Source organism: Myotis daubentonii, chromosome 2, assembly GCF_963259705.1.
Source record: "Myotis daubentonii chromosome 2, mMyoDau2.1, whole genome shotgun sequence".
NCBI classification, from domain to species: Eukaryota; Metazoa; Chordata; class Mammalia; order Chiroptera; family Vespertilionidae; genus Myotis; species Myotis daubentonii.
In genome coordinates, this window is record NC_081841.1 from 26,180,950 (window position 1) to 26,195,132 (window position 14,183).

At 42.1% G+C, this 14,183-nt stretch overlaps 1 long non-coding RNA gene across 1 annotated transcript; it reads left to right on the plus strand.

The window, feature by feature from the left end:
• The first annotated feature begins 8,636 nt into the window (after positions 1-8,636).
• LOC132227320 (uncharacterized) lies at positions 8,637-13,914 on the plus strand. Its single transcript, XR_009451168.1, has 2 exons — positions 8,637-11,521; positions 11,946-13,914. It is a non-coding gene; the product is annotated as an uncharacterized LOC132227320 (long non-coding RNA).
• The last annotated feature ends 269 nt before the right edge of the window (positions 13,915-14,183 follow it).

Sequence of the window (14,183 nt, forward strand, 5' to 3'; positions counted from 1 at the left end):
AATGGAACTTCTTATTGCTAATACATTAGATAGAGGTTGTGATCTTGAATCAGAATGGCTTATGACATTAAGAAATGAGATACTTGCAAAGTTTCTTGAAATAGCAAACTCCTCTAATGTGTCTTCAATATATAAAGCAATTCACATATGCAACACATAAATTTGCAGGAGCCCATTCATTGCATAAAATGGTACATATTTGTGTGGACACTTTGAGAGAAGAAAAGTTTTACTGCTTTCTATGAGCCATAGGGATTGGAATCAGTGCTACAAAGTAGGGTAGATACTATGGGTCCCAGCACCCTGTCAACACCAGTATGAGAAAAATGGTTTTAACGTGGAGTTGGCAATCTTCCAGTTCCCTATGGCAGTGATGGTGAACCTTTTGAGCTTGGCATGTCAGCATTTTGAAAAACCCTAACTTAACTCTGGTGCCATGTCATATATAGAAATTTTTTGATATTTGCAACCATAGTAAAACAAAGACTTATATTTTTGATATTTATTTTATATATTTAAATGCCATTTAACAAAGAAAAATCAACCAAAAAAATGAGTTCACGTGTCACCTCTGACACGCGTGTCATAGGTTCGCCATCACTGCCCTATGGTCTTGGATGAAATGACTTCACAGAGTAATACACAACAAATACACAAAGGACCCTGAAAATCAAATTTCAGCATATTTTAAATTTAATTACTTAAATTGCCTTGATTATTGATACCCTCTCAGAGACATATATGATTTCTTAGGTTGCTTGCAGGATACCATTATAAGAGGCTACTCGTCTTGCTTGGCTCTCCCAGGAATTCTTTGCCCCACATCATATGCCCAGTCACGGATCAGACCTCCAGAGAATCTCTTCTTCCCTTATACTTATAGGTCTTTAGGCATAATCTCCAATTACCTAGCTCTACCCAAATTACCTTTCTGCCAAGACGGAATCATCCACCTCAAAGACCTAGATGGTGAATGGGGGTGTAGTAATTGGGATTCTCTAGAGAAACAGAACCAATAAAATGTGTGTGTGTGTGTGTGTGTGTGTGTGTGTGAGAAAAGATTTATTTTAAGAAATTCACTCACATGATTAAGGAGGCAGGCAAATCCAAAATCTGCAGTGGGGAGGGGGACTGGCAGGCTAGAGATCCAAAGAAAAGTCTGTGCTGTCCAAAGGCTATCTGCTGGCAGAATACTCCCTTGTTTAGGGGAGGCCAGTCTTTTGTCCTATTTATGTTTTCAACTGATTCAATGACACCCAACACAGTGGTGGGACGGGGAGAAAGGAGAGACCTGTTTTACTCAAAGTTCCAATGATTTAAATGTTAATATTATCCAAAACCCCCTCATAGAAACATCCAGAAGAACATTTGACCATGTATTTGGACACCATGGCCCAGCTAAGTTGACACATCATATTAACCATCACAGGGGGGAACATCCTTATCAAGGATAAGACACTGGCTTACTAAACATTTTCAGAGATGACTTAAAAGAAGCCCAGACAGTGTTTACAGCTGACACTTAGCTCTCTTCAGTGGTGACATTGTAATATGGGGGTCAACTTTCAAGATGATCTTAGATATCCTGTGAAGAGACAGAAAATTGCCAGTTTTTTCCATAGGAGCTTAATAACTATTTGTTGAATTAAATGTCTTAGGAAGAATCAAATAGAATTGAATATTGAAGTATTAAATTGAGTATTAATTAAATGCTCAGTTTGTTAATCCTCACCTGAGGATATTTCCCCCCCCCCCCATTGATTTTTAGAGAGAGTGGAAAGGAGAGGGAGAGACAGAGAAACATTGATGGAGAGAGATACATCAATTACTTGCTTCCCACATGCGCCCCAATCAGAGCCAGGGATTGAGCCTGCAACTGAGGTATATGTCCTTGACCAGAATCAAACCCAGGACCCTTAAATCCACAGGCCAATGTTCTTTCCACTGAGCCAAACCGGTAGGGCAATTAAATACTCTTAGAAGAAATTGGTCTAAATTATGAGTATCAGGAAGATGAGCTATGGAGCTCTCCATTACCACTCAAGAATACGGCCTTTAGGCAAATGACAACTTATTTATTCATCAAAGTGATAAACTTGAGGTATTAAATGGTTAATAGACAGCTATACCACTGTGTTTTGGACTCAGCCAGTACAGTCCCTGTGCAAAACTCCACTGACTTTCAGGCACAGACAAAAATATTTCAGAAAGGCCTTGAAAGAAGGCCTTTCACCAAGAAGATATTGTGCAGGACTCCACACTTAAACAAAAAGAGAAGCTGTCTTTTATGTTGAGTAAGAAATAGGCAGAATATATCAAAATTTAGATAAAATGCTCCAGTAAAAAATGTGTAAATGAGTTTAAAAGAAGGGTTTATTTCAGGGAACAGAGGGGAATAGGGTTGGGTGGTGGGTGGTAAGATAAAAAGAAGAGAACTCACTGGAAATTTTGAAGTAGATCTTGAGGAGGAGTGATTCATTTTTAAAGACGTGTTTGCAGTTCAGAAGGGCAGGCAGCTTCTGAGCACACAGGAAGTAGGGAAAGCTCCACGCTGAACCCCAAGGAGAGGAGTGTTTGGAGTCCCGCCTGGCCTTACTTCTGTAAGGAGACAGGTGGGGCCTACTCATGGGGCCAAGGGTGACTACTAAAACATGCACCAGTACATTGCTGGGTGCTAGATGCTGTACCTAGAGGCTGGGGGAAAAGACCAAGCAGACATGTTTCCTGTCTTTTAGTCTCGTTTGGGGGTAAGTCTCCTACCTGGAGAAAATGGGAGGGACTCTGAGGGAGCACAGAGGAGATGGGGAGAACTGCCACCTCAGGGAGGAAATAGAAGTTTGAAGAATGGAGATAGGAGGATAGAAGAGATACACCTTGCTTATCTCTTACCTGCTCAAATCTCCCTGCCCCAAAGGCCACTCCTTTGTTCCAGGCTCTCAATGTCTTCCATCTGTATAACTGCAGGTGAGAAACATTCCATTGGCTTCCATACTTTCATTCATAGTCCCTCCTACCTGTCCTTGATGCTGATGTCAGGATGGGTGTTGATGGATTCTTCTGTTACTGCCAGGGACCCAATTGAGGGCTAAGAGGACCAAAACTCCAGCATAGGATGCCAATGCATATAACCTTATGGCTTCATCCCTGAGGACCTTGAGTGCATACGTGTGGAGACCCCAGCCCACCCATCCAAGACCAGTTCTCACCCCTCTCCATCCTGCAAATGGCTGCCCCCTCAAGTTTCTGGAACTAGTCCTATAAGAACTACAAATTCAACCCATGAGTTTCCTTCCCCTATTTTTTGCATTCCTGGTCTCAGGAAATAACCACCTATTATTAAGATGCACAGGCCAGAAATGCAAGTGTCATTCATGATTCCTCTTTGTATCTCATTCTTTACATCTAATTAGTACATGTATCTTGTTGATTCTAATTTCTAAATATTTCTAGATTCATTTCCCCCCATCTCCCTTACTATGATATTAATTTAGCCCTCTAATAGGATTTATTTAAAGGATCTGAATAGTCTCTTAAGAATTCACTGCTATAATGCATTTTTCACCCTATTGCAAAAATGACTGCCCTAAAATTTAAATAGTATCATGTACTTCCTCTGCTTTTAATTCTTCACTGGCTCCTTCATGCTGTTCATGATAAAATCCAGAGTCCTAAACTCATGGCAATCTTTCCATATCATGTCCATTCCATCTTTGAGCTAAAACATACCACTCACACCATGCTGTAGGGAGTATTTCCCACAAACTACTCCTTTCTCATGAAGATCCTTCCTTCCTCTGGCATCTGGCTACCTCCAGATTCAGCCAATTCTTCATCTCTGAAAGAGATGGCCTGACCACCCCAGGCCCGACTGGGATACTCTTTGTCAATGCTTATTCCAGTAGAATATTTTTCACAAACTATTTTAATTGTGGGTTTAACTGTATGCCTTGCTCACCAGCCTGTACTTGCTCCATGAAGGCAGGGAGCTCACCTTTCATTTCCTTACCCTCAGCATTGAGCACTATGCATGGCAATTAGCAGATATTCAATATAATTGTGAGGAGTGCCAGGGAAGGCGGTGGGTGATATCAAGAGGGTGACAGAGCCCATCCCCTATGGTTTAGAGGGAAATTAGACAAGTGGCTCCAATGCAGGTGCATCATGGTTGATGTTGAGAAAGCCGGGAGGGAAGTTATCTCTAGGTAACTTGAAATCTTTTTAGGTTCCTTAAATTTTGTAAAAGTCATCTCTGCAAAAATGTACTTTTTTCTTCTTCATAAAACTTAGGACATTCATAAATTCCCCGGGAGCCATCCATGGATTTCTGGAGTGCTCCCTGCCTTACAGCAATCTGCTCCGGCCCTAATCCAACTGCCCTCCATGGGTACATGTGTTTAAGGAGCATTTGAGATGAACTCAAAGGGTGGGTAAAATTTTGAAAGTTGCATCTGTGGGAGGAAGAAGAAAGTTGGTTCAGAAGGATGAGCCAAGAAAAGCATAGAGATGGAAATGCTAGCTGGAGCAAGTGACCTATTTGGGGAGGTAGATTGGGGTCTCTGTTGCAGAAGGTCCCGACTCTCAGAGATTGGAATTTTAAACTGATTTGGTGAGATCATAGTCATTAAATGATTATAGAATGGGTTCTAGGGGAAAAGAAAGAAAGTGGGGAGAGGGTTGGGAAGATGTTACAGTAGTCAAGAAAGAAAGTATACTTGAAGTAACTGGAAAAAGTGGATGGGATGGGAATGGAAGAGATTAATACCAAAAATATGGCTTAGATGCCATATGAATCAACAAGAATTTAAGGAGAAGACAACAAAAATTATTCTGCTGTTACAAGCCTGGACGCTGGGAAACTGGCCATGCTGTTAATGAAACAGGAAAGCTGTAGGAGTAATTAACTTTAGGAGGAAGATGTCAAACTTAGATCTGGACATGCAAAGTATGAGGAGCCAGCTGGATATTTAGGTAGCCCCTGCTTTCAGGTCTAAAGAGGTTCTAGGATAATCTTGAAGGGCTCCATTCCAGAGTGGTCCTGGAAATCCCCGAAGCACCCAAAATATAAATCCTGAAAAGGCTGCATATTTTCCATATTTAAACTCTATACAGTTAAGCTTTTCTGGCACATCCATCAACTCTGAGTCAACTCACTTGGGACTGACCCTTCCCATATCTGTATTAATCCAGCTGTCGTCTTGTTTAAAATTTTACTTTTAAATTGTTTTATTGCCAAATTTAGCTTCCTCAAATTAGCATCATAATTTCTCTTTATGTTAGCTCCCACCCAGATCCTGTAGCCCTCTGGGAACAAGTCAATTGGGGTGGCATGGACATGGAGGGGTGACAAGAAAACAGGACATGGATCTGTGTCACCTGAAGTTTTAATTTGGTATCCCATAAAACTTCTCATTAAAACATCTGATATTTTTGAATTCACTTTTCAAAAATACTGTATTTTGAACATTTTTAACATCTGCTTTTGTTTTAAAAATGGTTATCTTTTTTCTTTTTAAAAGACATCTTTTACTTTTGTCCAAACTTTTTTACCCTCAAAATGGTGACTTCTTTTGGGCAAACTATTATGATGCTAAACCTCTGAACATCAATCACACCAATGAGAAAGTTCTAAAATAATGTCTGGACACAGTTAGCAATGACCTGGCATAGGCGTTAGTCACATGACATTATGAAAACGCTCATGTGATACTAGGATGTATGAAGAAATTTGAAGATGAGGGGAAATAATCTGTCTATATTCTAAATTGGTAGGATTATAGTCTAAATTAGAGGACCGTATTCAGTGTTGGTCACCACTGTTCAAAGGGAAGTGAATAAATTGCAGTGACGGTAGAAACAAGCAATGAAGATGATTAAAGCAATGGAAAATAGGTCCCAGAGTGAAAGATGAAAAGTTTTTTTGATGTCTCCAGAAGGGATGACTAAGGTGGGACACAGTTCTGGAAAGGTTTTACAAGGTGATGGATGGTTAACAGAAAGATATAACACTAGAATGTATGATGGAGGAAGATGGTAAGCAAACCTAAGAAAAGTGCTCTATCTTAGGTAATTTAGGCCATAGTCAGCCTTTTATCCTTTCCCTGTACTCTTGGCAGACATTACTAATTAATGACAACACCCTCTGCAGAGTTGGGGCCAACTCTCAAAATCCTCTATTTGGAATTCCAGGCGGCCTCTGCCAATCCTTTGAAAATTTTACTTAAGAAGAAACCCATTTGCTACTCTAGGTTTAGACATTTAATTTTCTGAGGGCTTGAGTTTTTACCACATGATTTCTCAAAGCTCTTTGCAGAACTACAATTCTACTAAATCATTTGGTTAAATGAGTTTCATGATGAAGGAACTTAATTTATAGATGATAATGGGTCTTGGTCCTTTGAGTGAACTGGACATCTCTGGAATGCTTTCAGTAAAGGACTTGGACGTTGTTTTGCTTATTTTATCACATAAAGTTTAGGTGTCCTCTCAAACAAGCTCTTCACAGGTATCTTAGAGAGTCTCATAATGCTGACAAAAACGTCTCATAATGCTTGAACAAAAAGAAATACATGGATGGAGCTAGTTATAAAGGAAGCATTTCTATCAGGATATTCTCTTTAAAATATAATAGTCCAGGAGAAGAAAATTGACTTTAGGTTGACCTTGAATGCAGATTGGCTGAGGAAGCATTGTGACGCTCTAATGAAGCTAATTGAAAACTAACTCTCTCTCTCTCTCTCTCTCTCTCTCTCTCTCTCTCTCTCTCTCTCTCTCCCTGTAGTTCATTATATGTTGTTATGAAAAAACGTGATGAACAGTGGTTTTCTGACATGAGTCTCTGGGAGGTAAGCCATGATGAATGGCAGATCAGGAAGCTGAAGGGCAGAAATCAATACTTGCTGTTACTCTGTAGTAAATTATGAGAAGGGTTGGACCAGATAGACAGATGTTACTTTTCAAATCACACTTTGGAGCTTTCATTTTTTATAAACTTCCTCCCTCCCTGTGGTCTAAGTTTCTGTCTTTGCCATGTATACTCTCATTATATGGGGATTCATATCAGGACAATTAAAAAGGTGGCAGATAATCCAGTTTGTTAATGTCTGAATTTTCTTCTCTACCATCTAATTTCTCTAGTTTTTCTAATGATGAGTCATAGTAGTTTGTTTTGTTGAAGGAAAGTCTTTGGATCACAAAATGGATTAAAATAAAATAAAGAGAACTAATTGTGCTTTAAAAGAACCTTAAGAATTTCCTAATGCTTAATTTCAAGGTCAGCTTCTTTTCTTAATGCAGTTTGGCTCAAAAGCTCACAGACTTGAGTCACTGAATTGGAAATAGCAAAAAATAAGACAGATTTTATAAAAACCATTTTTTCCAATGAGGTCAAGTAACAGTTTCATCATTTTAAGATAAATTCACCATGTTCCTCCAGTCAGATATTTACATATGCTACTCTGAAGTTCACCAATAAAGAGATAAAAAATCTGTCTGTCAAAGTTATATTTTGCTGTCTGGGGCAGGTCAACAGCTGACCTTAGTGTTTATTGATTTTCTGTCTTTTCTTATGATATTCTCAGGCTCCACCCTTAGCCTGTAAGAAAATCCCACCCAAGGATATGCCTTATTGTTATAGAGAGAGGGAGGGAGGGAGGGGAGGGAGGGGAGGGAGGGAAGGAAGGGAGAGGGAGAGGGGAGAGAGAGAGAGAGAGAGAGAGAGAGAGAGAGAGAGAGAGAGAGACATTGATGTGAGAGAGAACATCTATTGGTGGCCTTCATACGTGCCATGACTGGAATCCAACCCGCAATCTAGGCATGTGCCCTAACCGGAAATGGAAAAATTTGTGCTAATAAGGCTGCTATTAAGACATTTGCTGTTTTATAGTTGCTAATTAGGTTGATAGAAGAAATGTATGAGATCTCATTGGGGAGACTTCTTGTAGCCCACCATACATATGGTGCTTTATTACTGCTTACTTGGAGTAGCTATTGGGTACCTCTGGGACAAGCTCAAATGGGATATCCAGAGTCAAGATTAGAGAAAGAATGTTCCCTTCCCTTCCCTTTCCCTTCCCCTTCCTTCCTTCCTTCCTTCCTTCCTTCCTTCCTTCCTTCCTTCCTTCCTTCCTTCCTTCCTTCCTTCCTTTTCTTCTTCTCTCCCTCTCCCTCTCCCTCTCCCTCTCCCTCTCCCTCTCCCTCTCTCTCTCCCTCTCCCTCTCCCTCTCCCTCTCCCTCTCCCTCTCCTCCTCCTCCTCCTCCTCCTCCTCCTCCTCCTCCTCCTCCTCCTCCTCCTCCTCCTCCTCCTCCTCCTCCTCCTCCTCCTCCTTCTTCTTCTTCTTCTTCTTCTTCTTCTTCTTCTTCTTCTTCTTCTTCTTCTTCTTCTTCTTCTTCTTTCTCTCTTCTCTCTTCTCTCTTCTCTCTTCTCTCTTCTCTCTCTCTTCTCTCTCTCTCTCTTCTCTCTTCTCTCTTCTCTCTTCTCTCTTCTCTTCTCTCTCTCTCTTCTCTCTTCTCTCTTCTCTCTCTCTCTCTCTCTCTCTCTCTCTCTCTCTCTCTCTCTCTCTCCTCTCCCTTTATTGTACATTATGTGTAAATTCCATATACCAGAAAAAATAGGAGTAAAAAATTCATGTGCAAGGCTGCTGTGGGCACAGAGGCAGGTCTCAGCCCATCCTCTGTGCCTCTGCCTGGCCCCTCCCACTATGGCCCCCTGGTCCCTTTTCTGCCAGCAGCCCCACTCCTGCCACAACTGCTCCCACACGCTGACAGCATCAGTCCCGCTCGCACCTGCTGACAACGCGGAGCAATTGGGGCTGTTGGCAGCAGCGGGTGTGAGCAGGGCCAGCGCCATCAGCAGGTGCGAGCTGCGGATGCTGCCCCAATTACCCCTCAGGAGCAAGGGGAGGTGGGAGAAGCCCTCAGGGGCGATTGGGGCCACCAGCTGCTGTTCACGCCTGCTGACAGTGCTGAGCGATCCAGACGGCACTAGGCGCCAGCAGCAGGTGCGAGTGGCGGCTCTGGCACCGGCTGCAAGTGCGAGTGAGGCCGGCACCCGCAGTGGGTGTGAGAGGCGGCTGCTGGCCCTGATTGCCCCTCTGGAGCAGGGGGAGGTGGAGAAGCCCTGAGGGGTGATCAGGGCTGGCAGCCGCCACTTGCACCTGCTGATGGTGCCAAGTGATCGAGGCTGGCGCTGGGCACCAGCAGCAGGTGAGAGCAGTGGTTCTGGAGCCGGCAATGGGTGCAAGTGGGCTGGTGCTGGCAGCAGGTGTGAGTGCCCAGCGGGACTGCAGCACGCGGGAGCAAAGAATTTTCAGTAACCACCAGAGGCTTGCCCCGATGACTGCGACCAGCACCCTGCCTTGGTCTGGCGCCCCCACTCACCTGCTCCACCATCCTGCTGTGGCTGATGCCCACCCTGTTTTGCACTCTGCCTCCTGCTGTGGATGCGCGCCATGTTCTGCGCATGCCCCCTGGTGGTCAGCACACGTCATAGTGACCAGTTGTCTGGTTGTTCAATTGTTCAGTTGTTCTGCCATTTGGTCTATTTACATATTATGGTCTATTTACATATTACATATATATATGTATGCCATGATTTCTGCTAGTTTTCAATAAGAAGGTAGATAAGCCCAAAGAATGCTATATCTGTCTTACACCAATAAGACCTATTTTACACTAAGAACAATAATGTATTTCCATTTTCCAGGTGCCTCTTTGCTCCTTCTGTCTTGTGGCTACTCATGAGGGGTTGAAGTTCACAGAGACTTTCGGATGAACTCTTCAGGGCTGAGACCAAGAGCCACCCCTTAAAAAGTGCTGCTTGTCAATCCAGTTAACAAATGAGATTAACATCCTCATCTTAATGAGTGGCTGGTTCCCAGTCTGTTATTTCACAGGTTGACACTAGATGTCAGGGAAAGACTTAGCATTCTAATTTGCAGGTCTCAACACCATCCAGCAGAAAGGAAGGTTGCCTGCTGAGGGAAATCAGATATTGAAAATTGGCAAATTTCCCACTGTGACTATTGGGGACACCAGGGTTCTTAGGCAAAAACATCACTGCCCTGCACATGCCCTATTAGATATTCCTTTGATGCTGTTAAATTCCATTTACATGCCCTGAGCAGGTAGCTCTGTTGGTTAGTGTTGTCCCTATATGCCAGGGTTGTAGGTTCAACCCCCAGTCAGGGCACATACAAAAATCAACCAATGAGTACATACATAAGTAGAACAACAAATCTCTCTCTCTCTTCCTCTCTCTGTCTAAAAATCAATTAAAAAAAACCCATTTATAGAATGGTTTATGTCAAGGTCACTTCAGAGAATTAGGTTGTTTTGGGAGGGGAGAAATGAGAATCACCAATTTATTCTTTCAACTTTATTATAAAAGACATTCAATTTTATTTAGAACAAAAAAGAACAGTAGACATAGCATGGTCATGTTCTTATAATCCTTTTTGTTAGTGAATTAGGAAACAGCCAACCTGATTAAAAATTACATGAATGTCTCATAAGATCATTCCAATACTCTGTGGTAGTTTCTTTCATTTAATAAATGATATTAACTAAAAATGTGGTTTTGCTGCAGAATAACTAAATCTTGACCTGCTTTAGTTACATTGATAGATTCCCAAGGCTCTCAGCCCCTTAACAGGCTTTCTGATGTAATAAAAAGCCATGTGCTTTTTCATTACTGTGAATGGCACATTCAAAAAAATTTCCCCCCTCCCACTGTGCCTCTCTCTCCCTCTTTCTCTCTCATCCGCCTCTCCCCCCGCCACCCCACTACTTACCTACCTGAAAGAAGGCAATGTGAACAAACTGAAATCAGGCAGGACAGTGTAAAGAACAAAGCCAGAAAAGGGTACATGATTTTCCTCATCATGCACACCTCTCCCCCAATTCTAAAGGGTCAACGCCATAGTCTTCTCAATCATCCTTGGAAAATCTGCACGCCCAAGGCTAAAAATAGCAATCCCCTAGTGGGAAGAGGGCCCACCCAGACATAGTGTAATAGTCCCACCCATGGAAATACATTCCAGGAGTCTTCTTGGTAATTCTGGAAGCCATTATATCATCATCAAAAATAGCATTTTAATGTCACATGGGTGTGTCTTCACTTATTTGTGAGCTGGATGTTGGGCAAGGCTCAGGGAACATGAGAAGAAAAAGACAGAGCTTCTCTGAAGGCTTTCAGTGGAGATGGGAGGCAAACAGGCCAACAAATCATTCTAACGTTCATGACAGATATTGACAAGGATATCTGTTGCCACACAGCGATCTTGACAACCTCTTCCTGTTGTATAAAAATTGATGTGGACCAAAAATCGAGGTAGTTACTCAGTGTAACTCAGATTAGAAGATTACTCAGACAGGAATAAAAATATGGAGGGCTGTCAGTATTATTGATTATTTGTTGACTGGCTTATTAATTAAAAATACTCACATGGCACATACTATGTGCTAGGTATCATTCTAAGAATTTTGCAACCATCAATCCATTTCATCCTAAAAACAGACCTACTAGGTAGGTACCAGTATGAGTCCTATGTTACAGATAAAAAACTTCCCCAAGTATTGATAGCTAGGGCTAGAATCCTGAGAGCTATTTCCCTTACCTTTTCTTCTACCCAGTTTGAATCCCCACCCAACAACCTTGTGTTGTGATAATACTAGAGGCCTGGTGCACGAAATTTATGCACTGGGGTGGGGGTCCCTCAGCGTGGCCTGTGCCCTCTCGCAGTCCAGGAGCCCTTGGGGGATGTCCTACTGACTGCGTAGGCCAAATCCCCTGACACAGCAGCTTCTGTGTGTTCTCCTGTTGATCACCCACTCTGGGGAAGGCCAGCTGCCATGTCACAAGGACCTTTAAGCAGTATGATGGAGACCGCCACATGGTGATTGAAGCTCCTTCCAGCAGCTGGTATCAGCTGGCCAGTCCCATGAGTGAGCTATTATTCTCTTGATAGCAATCACACTATCTGAATTGTCTCATTCATTTATTTGTTTATCTGTTTTTGTGATCCCCTCCCCCACTCCTCATGTCACTGACATTTTAGAGAGCAGTGGTGGTCTTTCTTGTTCACTCAGTGCATCCCAAGTGCTTTGAAGAGTACTTGGTATACACTGGATGCACAACAAATATCCCAGCTAGTGAACTTCTGACCTGGAATTGTTGGCTATAAGATGAAACTATGCATAGTCATCATGCAGAAATCATATATATTAGATATAGTAGAAATGCACCCAGCACAGATTCCTGGGATATTTTAAGAACTCAAGAAATGTGATTCTCCATTCTCTCTTGTCCATATTTATTGCAAACTCATCTCAAGGTTCCTAAAATGATAAGAATTCCATGCCTCTCGTCTTGTCCACTCCTACTCCCCCCCCACCCCCCACCTCCCCCTCACCCCACATCCTGGACTACTTTAGTGTCCCTAATCCTTCCCATTCATGTTCTGCTCCAATTCCTACTATTTTCTGGTCTCTTCCACAGTTGTTAGGATAAGTGTGCCCCCTGGTGTCCACTTCAGACATGACACATTGTGGGGGATGGGAGGATGAGTTATGGAAGGAGAGAAGTATTTATGGATCATTTCAAGCAAATTCAAGAGGGAAGATACCAGCCCCAAGTTCAGATAAAAGTGTGGCCCATAGGAACTATGGTCTCCATATGCATTCTTCATGAAATCCGCATTGCCCTCTATGACCTCATCGCTTGGTCTCAGTTTGCGATCTAGCTACTCACACAGATTATTGCCTCCTCTCATCAGAAAAATCAGCCTCCAATTGATTTTCTTTCCACACATATCCCTCCTTCAAGTAAAGCATCATTTTCCTAAAGTTCATATTTTCTCAGGCCATTAATCTGCTCAAAAAATATTCAATGACTTCAAATTAAATGAAGAACAAAGTCCCATCTCCTCAGCCTGGTATCCAAGACATTTCAGAGTCCGGGTTTAATCTGCCTTTGCAGTTTCAGTCTGTTCTACTCTTCCCTGCCTCCCCGACCTTCACATGCTTACGTGTCGGGCACCTTGACCATGTCTCAAAGCTATGCCTCTACTTCATCAAAGCTGTGTTGACCTTCATGCTGTTTCCTCTATCTGATTTGCTATCCCTCTACTTTCCTTTGCCCATTTAATCCCAGGTGACTCAAACCCAGTTCAAAGACTCTGACTTCCATGAACTGCCTGGCCATTGTTCATGTTGCCACCATGACAATTAGACTACATCTTATAATTGGTTTGCTTTTTCTACAGACTTGCCTTTGCCAGGTTTGTAAGTTTCTTTAGGGCAGGGGTGGTATCTGATCTATTTAATACATAGTAGGTTCATAACCTGAATGGGTAAATGAATATCAATGCTGAGGCTGGAGTCCGTGTTTCTGGAGCCTAGTCAGACTGGTCTGAGAGGGAAGAGGCCACTTATCTTAATATTGGGACAGAATATTTAAAATTGGAATGGCCTTGGGCATAAGTAGTCTAAACTGAAAGCTGGGTTTCCACTTCAGTTCTGTGAGCCTGAGCTTCCTTAGGGAAATGATGCACACAGTCGTTTCTGAATCTCCTTCTTTATATTGAAAGGAAGAAGGTGAGGAACTCAGGAAATGTCTTCTGTACTCTGATAAAAGGCAAAGTGCGAAAGTTGACATTATTAGACTATCAATGACATGCGTATGGGAAGTTGTATTTCTGAAGCACTCTGCCATCCCAAAATTTAATTTAGGTTTATATTTCTTTTGTTTGTATCCCATGGTAGCTGTATTTTACAAGTAATTGAGACAAACAAGACTGATGCTATGATATAATCTCTTAACTAATTTCAAGACAAAGGACTATATAGTAATATATAGTGGATTCAACACAGTCCTGGAGCTTTAGTAACTAGATAAATAAAAACTTATCTTCTTCCCGAGTCACTCTGCTGTTTTTCTTAATGATCTTTGGCCTCTGTTTCCTCATCTGAAATTTGGAAATATATGACTGTCAATGTTACCAACAAGTTAGGTGTCTGGTGAAAACTAATTGAGTTAGTCCATTAAAATTGAACATTTTCCAGAAAAATGCCAGTTGTATTAGAAAGAGTTAAATTTGAAGTTGCATACTTGGGATCTGTCTTTCTGGATCATAGACCTGTACCCCGAGACAACATTATAGGGTGCATTGTCCTTGATTGCTCTTCTT